The 8,182-nt window shown below is 47.2% G+C and overlaps 1 protein-coding gene across 1 annotated transcript in view; it reads left to right on the top strand.

The window, feature by feature from the left end:
* Positions 1-7,370: 7,370 nt before the first annotated feature.
* Positions 7,371-8,182, top strand: part of TSSK1B (testis specific serine kinase 1B) — a 5,808-nt gene continuing 4,996 nt past the window's right edge. Inside the window, exon 1 of the mRNA XM_015586768.2 lies at positions 7,371-8,133. The gene's annotated coding sequence lies outside the window, so the exon portion shown is untranslated. The remainder of the gene's footprint in view (positions 8,134-8,182) is intronic.

The raw sequence follows: 8,182 nt of genomic DNA, 5'->3' as shown, positions 1-8,182 counted from the left end.
AGATCTTTTTTTATAGTAGATTACTACTAAAAAAACGAGAAAATCACCATTTAGCAAGCATCGCAGTGGTAACTGATTCAGAACCACTTGGTGAGGCTACTTCCCTACCAGCTACCTGCCATCCACAAAGGGGGGGAAAGCATCTTCCCAGCGGAGAAATGCAGCCGAAGCCACCTACCATGACCAAGGTTAACATCACCATTCCTGGGACAAACCGAAGAGCTGTGCCTCCAGATGCACACACTGAGGAGGACTCAGTGTCCTGAGGGATCACTCTTGCCAAAAATTCATCAACTGAATCTGATCACAAGGAAGAAATCTTAAAAACCCAAAACGAGGAATATTTGTTCTATAAAATGACTGGCCTGTACTCGTTAAAAAGGCCATGCTATGAAAGACAAAGAAAGCTATTCCAGATTTTAAAAAGAGTAAATGCATATGACAATTAAATGTAACACATGATCCCAGACTGGATCCTGGACTGGGGAAAAAATATGGTGTAAATGAACAACTGGCAAAATGGAAGATATAGCTAATAGTACTACGTTAAGTTTCCTAAACTTTGTAACTGTACCATGCTTATAAGAGAATGGCCTTGTTCTTAGGAAATATAAACTGAGGGATTTAGAAATGAAGGATCATGATGTCTGCAACTTAGTTTCCAGTAGTTCCACCAAAAAAAAAAAAAAAAATAGTGCACCTGCATACAGATATACTTTACTTCTGTATGGATACACACAGATAGCAAGAGCAAATATGTGGTCAAATGTTCACAACTGGTGAATATAGGTGAACTGCATAGAGTTGGAGATCACACTACCATTCTTGTAACTTTTCTGTAGGTATGAAATGTTTCCAAAGTAAAGTTTTTTTAAAAAAAGAATGAAATATCCCGTCTCACTCTGAAGTAAGATGTTCTGAAATCTTAATTCTTTCTGGAATTAAGGCCTTCTCATACAAATAAAAAAATGCAGACCATTAGTTCCTTAGGATTTGGTTTCATTTTTGCTCTTAAGGCACCTCTCAACTGAATAATTTTGCTCATGTCAAAGTTCCCCTAAATGGTCATTCTAATTCTAAATTATCTTTGGTGAAATTATGCCATTTAGATAAATAAGCACAGGAATTTGAGTTATAGCATAAAGATATATAAAAACCAGCAGTTCAATCTAGACTTGCTGCAGATAGAGTTTTCGACTAAGACAAATCCATGAGTCTTGGAACAGTCAGCTGAAAGCATTGCATGTATAACTTTCTGAGTAAGGTCTCCCCAGCCTATTGGACACGCCATCACTAACTGTAAATTTCACTAAACTGCAGCTTCTGGTTGATGAAAAGTTTTGATAAAAGGTCTCTCCCAGAACCATATCCCATGGACAAAACAAAGTTAAGACTGAGGAAAGGTCTTGCCAAGTCTTACTAAAGGAAAAAAAAAGAATGAGGTAAAGCGTTATGTCGTAACTTACGAAGATCTCCAAAACACTTAAATAAAAATATCGAAAAATCGTATAAAAAGTATGATTCCATTTATGTAAAGTACAGTACGTATGAATGTTTTCCCAACTGTCCTAGGCTTTCACTGTGGCCAGCCATGCCAGTCAGCACACACGTCCTTCACACTGATGGTGTGAGAGGACTCTGAAGACCATCTTTTCCTCCCAGGAGTAGCCAAAAAACCACTGAGGGCTCAGCAAAAGCCTGCCTGGGCTTCTGGTGAGTCTCACCCCTTTCAGGTTCTTCTGGTCCTCTTGTTCTGCCTTCTAAGACCACAAAGCTTTGTCGGTACTCAAACAAACCCAGGGACCCTAGGAGATAACCAGTGGCACTCGAAAGGCCTCTGCATCAGAAGACCCGATGTCGACCTCAGTGCACGGGGGTCCTGGAAGCTCACATCTTCTGACTGGCCCTCCAGATGCCCTCTTCAGTGGCTTCTGCCCCTTGTCCAGCACCCCAGGTGGCCCCAAGAAATCCTCTCCACAGCAATGAACTCCTAAGGAAAGTGCCCCCAACAAGGAACAAGGCTTCTGAGACAGGGCAGGAGCACAGGGTGGATGGAGTCCCTCCTGGTCCCACATACTCAACAGGGCTCTACTCTAAGCTCTGTTCTGTCCAACACAGAGCAGTCAACAGATGAGGGCAGACAGACAAGCTGATCAAACTGATGGTAGCTGCCAGGAATCCAGAAGTCAGCCTACAGAGAAGGATCAGAAGGGGACAGTGGCTGACTAAGGACAGCGACCAGTCCAGGCTCACTGAAGTGATGCAGAGAGGAGGGAGAGAAGGCCAAGAGGCAAGTGGGAGCAGCTCCCCACACCATGGGCTCTCAAGCAAGGCTTGTACCGTGCAGTGGCCTGGGGAAGGACAGGTGGCTTTCTCATGCAGGGGCTGGTCCACTTCTCAAGCCTCAGTGTCAAACAAGTCCATAAGAGAGCCCCCAGGGCTCCAAACTGTAGGAGCCCCCAGTGCCTTCCAATCCCAGGCTGGGTGGCTAGGTGAACTTTAGTGAGGATCCACATTTGTGAGAAGCTCTCACCTGCTTTTACCTCTCAGCCCAGCTACATCTGCAGAAAGAACTGCCCATGAGTGAGGCCCACGCCAGCTGGCTCTGCAGCATCCCCCCCACACACACACCAGTACTCTATAGTTCTTCCAAAGCTGCCACAAGGCCCTCGTCGTCGCCACTATCTGCCCCCCCAACACCCAGGGGCAGCTGCAAGGCCCGCTGGCTAAGGGAGCTGTTGCTCTTTATATCAAAATATAAATAGCCATTTGTGCATTTACTCAATAACTGATTTCTGAGTGCCTACTCTGTGCCAGACCAGGCCCAGGGGACACAGCATGAACGTGACAAAGAGCAAAACGTGTCAGTATGAACAATCCTAGCCCTGTCCAAAGTGCTGTGGCTGTTTTGGGGGCTCGCTGCAAGCCACACATACACCCTCTCAGAGCATTAAAATGGCTAGACTCATTTAGCACTCACCATGTCTGAGACACTGCTCAAAGCCACTGTGCTCTGTTGCGTCCTGGGGCGGGGGGTGGCGGACAGACTGGACCCTCTCCTGAGAAATATGCCCTTGTGTGGCTTACATGCACATGCATGGAGTCTTGCTTACAGTTTAAGGAGTCTTGCTTCCATGAAGTCCATTCGTGGATAATGTTATAAAAGTAGGCCTTTTTGAAGTATTTGCTTTATATCAGATACTTCTTAGAACATTATACATACCCACTTTAATTCTCACATCTCTATGAAAAAAGTTATTATGTCCACGTTACAGACGAGGAAACTAAAGCACAAAGCAGCCACAGAGCAGGACTTGACCCCAAGCGGTATGACTCTAGAGTCCATGTTCTTAAACCACCATACTGGACTTGCCTTGATCTAACTGCAGCCACTCCTTCTACAGACAGCTCATGTAAGGTAACGCCAGACCTCAGCTTTCCTTCCTCCCAGGTGGCTTGCCCAGAAGCCCCAGGATACTCTGGGTCTCCTGCTCACTGCACTCTGACAATTGTCCATGTGCCATTCACCCTCCCCGGTCTTGCTATGCCAAGAGCGGCCCATCTTGGATCAGCAGGACTGTCTTTTACTAAACATTCCAAGTCAACTAACTGGTAAATCGCACCAGAAACAAAAATATTGATGTCACATAAAAACCACGCTGTGATCACACCCTTTCCTCTGGCAAACTGTTGGCCCAAAACTGAGCTCTCAGGATTACTGACCTGCACTGTAGACAAGAGGGAGAAGGGGTTGGTCACCAACTCTTTAGTACCTGAATAGAAAAGCACATGTGGGGAGGAAACAATCTAGCAGCACCAAAGAAAAGACATTTAATCAGTCTCTTGCAATCTACTAAGTCTTAAAGGTTGCCACTGACACATTCCACCTACGAGTGAAATCTACTAGGTGTCCCTGAGCTAAGGAGAGGAAGAGGTAAGATCATGCATGCAGAGAGAGCCCACAGCTAGATCATCTCAGATGTGTTAAGTGTTGCGGAACTGTGGTGGGGGCGGGGGGGGGTGGGGTGAGTTGGTGATGAGCTGGGCCTGAGAAACAGGACAAGGCTGCAGGCAAGAGTGATCTGGGCCAGAGGAACCGGGAAAGATGTGGCCCTAACAGTGGCGAGAAGGTATAAGCGCATTTGCCAAAATGTGCGACAACAGCACATCCTTCATTCCTAAAACTAGAACCACAAATGAAATATTAGCCCTGACTAGCTGCCACCTGGGCCAACCAGAGCTTTAACCCCGGCATGGCCTGTGCCCTCAAGACCATCTTGTGGTGACGGAGTGCCTAGCACACAGAATGTGGTAGTGAGGGCTTGTTACAGAGTGAATACAAGGGTGGGGAACATCACCTTACATCTCCCAGAGGCACCAAGTACCAGGAGCCTCTTCCTGCTCTCTGAAGTGACCAAAGTGTTCAGGGGGAAAAAGCCATGACATATGCAACTTCCTTTCAAATGGTTCAGAAAAAAATTATATGTATGCATATGTATCTATGCACGAGCACACAGACATATGGGGGGATAAGACAAATAAAATAAAATACTATCAATAGGTACATCTAATATAGGATATGCAGGTGTTCTTTGCACTGATCTTATTCTTGTGACTTTCCTGTAAGTTTAAAATTCTTCCCGCAAAAAATGTTTCTTTATTAAAAAAAACCATACAATTCATTAGCTAGTGAAGCTAGAAAGTGTTACACTACTTTCCAACTAAAAAGAATGAAACTGTAAAGCCCAAAGCCCAATCTGCCAGCAGGGCAAGTTCTACAGTGTTACGGCGTGGTGAGCTATGGAGGGAAGAGCTCCAAACTCAGAAGGCACCTGGCAAGCCCAGGGCAGGCTCAACTTTCCAGCTACTGTATGAGCTTTGGCCATTTCTGCTTATAAAATGCCTAAACTCATCCTATTCGCTAACCCACGTGTTGCCCCAGAAGCAAGGTGCTACAGCCACTTGTCAGCTCATTAAGGACTTATCAGTTCAGCACAGCCAGAAGGCCCCTCCTGGTCCTTAATGGCAAAGAGGAAAGAACCCTGAACTAAGAGCCAATTCACCCGGGTTTGAATTCTAGCTACGTAGCTCACCAGCTGTGTGATCTTACGCAAGTCACTTGACTCTCCCAGCCAGTTTTCTTTTTCCCAAGGAAGACAGCTCAGTACTGTTACCTCACCAGGCGGCCTAGCCAAGCATTAGCCTTTTAGAGGGCTGGGGACCTCAGCCAAAGCAGTGCTCACTCAGGGAAGACAAATGTTTTTTAGCCATGTATGGTGGGGTCACCCTGGAGGCAGCTGTGGATGAAAACGATGGCATGATTTTCTTTCATAACTGATGCTAGAAAAACATAGTTTTGGAATTAGCAACTGATGCTGCACTCCTTGTACATTAGAGAAAGGGTCACTGAGATATCACAGTCAGCTGGCCCTTAAATTCCCCTCTATGTTTGTTGGCTCCTGGCAGAAGTCTTCAACCTTTTCTTTTTCACTATACTCCCAGGGGACACAATTCACATCTTTGTTGGTCACTATGGCTAACCACAGAAGGAATTTGGAAAGAGGAGGGTTGGTTCTCTCCCTCAGACCAGAGTATTTAGATAGAAAAAGGTTCAGCGTCTCCACCAGTAAAACCACTGGGTCAATCAGAAGAGAAGCAGCCTGGGGCTCCATGGTTTGGGTTAAGAATGGCCAAGGCAGGACATTCACAGCTGGAGTGAACAGAGCCCTAGCCAAGAAAGCATGAGAGGACAGGCTAGACTTCTAGAATGAATCTCGTCTCGGCCACTCAGCTTGATGAGCTCTCTGTATTTCAATATTCCCATCTGTACATGGGGCTAATAACAGTATCTACCTCACAGGGACCACCTGAGTTAACTTAATCAATACATGTGTTAGAGCTAGAACAGCACCTGGCATGTAACCAAGATCAGATATGCATTTAAAAGAAACTTCGACAAAAGGTCAAGGTCAGCACTTTGTGTTGCCCATTGCGCCCACTCTGTGAAAGGCCTCATGCCCTGGCCTGCATCACAGAGGAGCAGAAAGGGGCTTGGTCCCTGTCCAAGTATGGGTCTAAGAATGCAGGCTAAGACCAAAGAAGCTCTCCCTCGAAAGTGCCAACAAACCCCTGCCTAGAAGGACACAAAGCACACACAAGCACACGAGGAGATCGTCTGATCCAGAGTGAGAAGTGCCCTCAATTCCCAAACTTAGGGAGCCAGCTGAAGCCCCCCCCAGGTTTTGCAGGGCAAGTCAAGAAACCACTAAAGCCACTATAAAGTTCTGCTCTGGAGAGTCATGGAATGAAATGCTCCCTCCGCCAGAGCCATCTCCTTGCCCCAACTTAGACCTAAGTGTGACATCTTTTGTGAAGCCCTCCCGTGCTTCACAGGTACAAACGGTTGGCCATGTCTGCCACCTGCTTGGACCCCCACAGTCAGTGAACTAACTGATTTACACCTTGTCTGTTTCCACACCTAATGGGCACTCCCAGAGAGAAGGGTTTATCCTTTCCACTTGAGAATTCCTAGTTATGGGCAGACAGCAAGCACTTGAAGATGCTTGCTGAATTGCTGCAGGCCAGTTGCCAGGATATGTAGACAGACAGCAAAGGAAAAGGAGTTGAGGGCATTGGTCACTTCCATCGTCTAGGCAGGAGATACTGGACTTGGAACCAGAGGCACTCCAAGAAAGACAGGCATGATGACGCATGGCTTCACCTTTCAGGGTCCAGTGACCTAACATGCAAAACTGAGACCCAGGAGCCAAAACAAATTATGTCTCACCTTTCTACAGGTATAGACATGTTTTCTGAAAGACTTAACATAACAACCCACATATGCACTGACTCTGGTTCCCAAGAGCCTATGCTCGACAGGTGGCCCTTTTCCTGGCTTCTATTCCTACCAATGCTCTCCTACTGTCAGAAACTGATTAGTAACCCTACTGCCGAGAGACTATCAAAAGCAGTGAGCAATCAGTTCTACTTGGGGCGCCCAGAAGAGCATCACTGGAGAGACTCCAGGTTGTATGTGGATCCAGGGCCTTAGCCACCAGTAGATACTGGGGAATAGAGGCTTAGCGTGTCTAGGGTGGGAGCCTGGCTAGGGCATGGTGGAGAGCCACACACCGCGCTGTGCTTCTCAGCCTGCCTTTACTCACTGACAGTGCTCAAAGAAGATGGCCCTGGGCACTTCTACCTTCATGGGCCCCTACGTGCATTAAAAGAAATGTGAAGAATCATACCTTTCAACTATGTTGTTACAGAGATGAATGTTTGTCTGTGTACATTACAATATTTTCTTTGAGCTAAAAGTGTTATTTTTTTTTTATCAAACATTTTCACAGGACACTAAAAGCATTGTGGGCCCCCAGCACCTGGCCTCCTGTGCCTGAAAGATGATAAATCAGCCCTGCATCTGGGGATTTGATTTTCTTGCTGTAGTTCAAAGGAAGAGTAGTGGACCAGATACAGAGATAAAAATTGTCTGGGATCTTCTAGGTGACATGATTCTGATCCCCCACCACATGCTTTCTTATAAAAACACAGGCTCCAAGGAAAGTTCCAAAGGAATTTAATGATCACATACAAGGAGTACTCCTAAGTACGTGGCACTGTCCAGGCTCCAACCGACGGCGGCGACACGGCCTCGGGGCAGCGCGTCAGTCTCTGCCCCAAGAAGCTTGCTTCCCGCGCGCGATGCTAGGCAGACTTCTAGTACCTCCTCAGGGCCGGTGTCTGAGCTGAGTACTTCTCAAGTGCAACACCTCACTGAGTGACAATAAGCGACACGGCTACCGCTTTCCAACCGAGGGATTTCCAGGGCTGAGACACCAGAGTAGGCACCAAGCCACTGCTAGGCAGAATCAAGGGAAACCAGGTGCCTCCGCGAGCTGCTCTCTCGACCCCCAGCACTCTAGCCTGACCCCAGCCGCTGGGCTAGAAAGGAAGGCATGCCCAAGGCGCAGCCCCTCGGCCAGAGAATTCCCAGGCCTCAGAAGTTAGGTCGAGCCCCGCACATGACTCTCGCTTCCGTCAACCTCAAAAACACGCAGTGCTCCACGGACGTGGATCCAAAGGAAACATCTCTCGAGAACAAAGTTCCATGGTGTATGAGGCACTCGAGCCCAGGTAAACTCACAGCACGGTCCCGGCGGGCCACGGACCCGGGCGGGGGGGC

This window comes from Pteropus alecto, unplaced genomic scaffold (assembly GCF_000325575.1).
Source record: "Pteropus alecto unplaced genomic scaffold, ASM32557v1 scaffold113, whole genome shotgun sequence".
NCBI lineage: Eukaryota > Metazoa > Chordata > Mammalia > Chiroptera > Pteropodidae > Pteropus > Pteropus alecto.
Note: the sequence above shows the minus strand (reverse complement) of the source record. Positions and strands in the feature narration are given on the sequence as shown.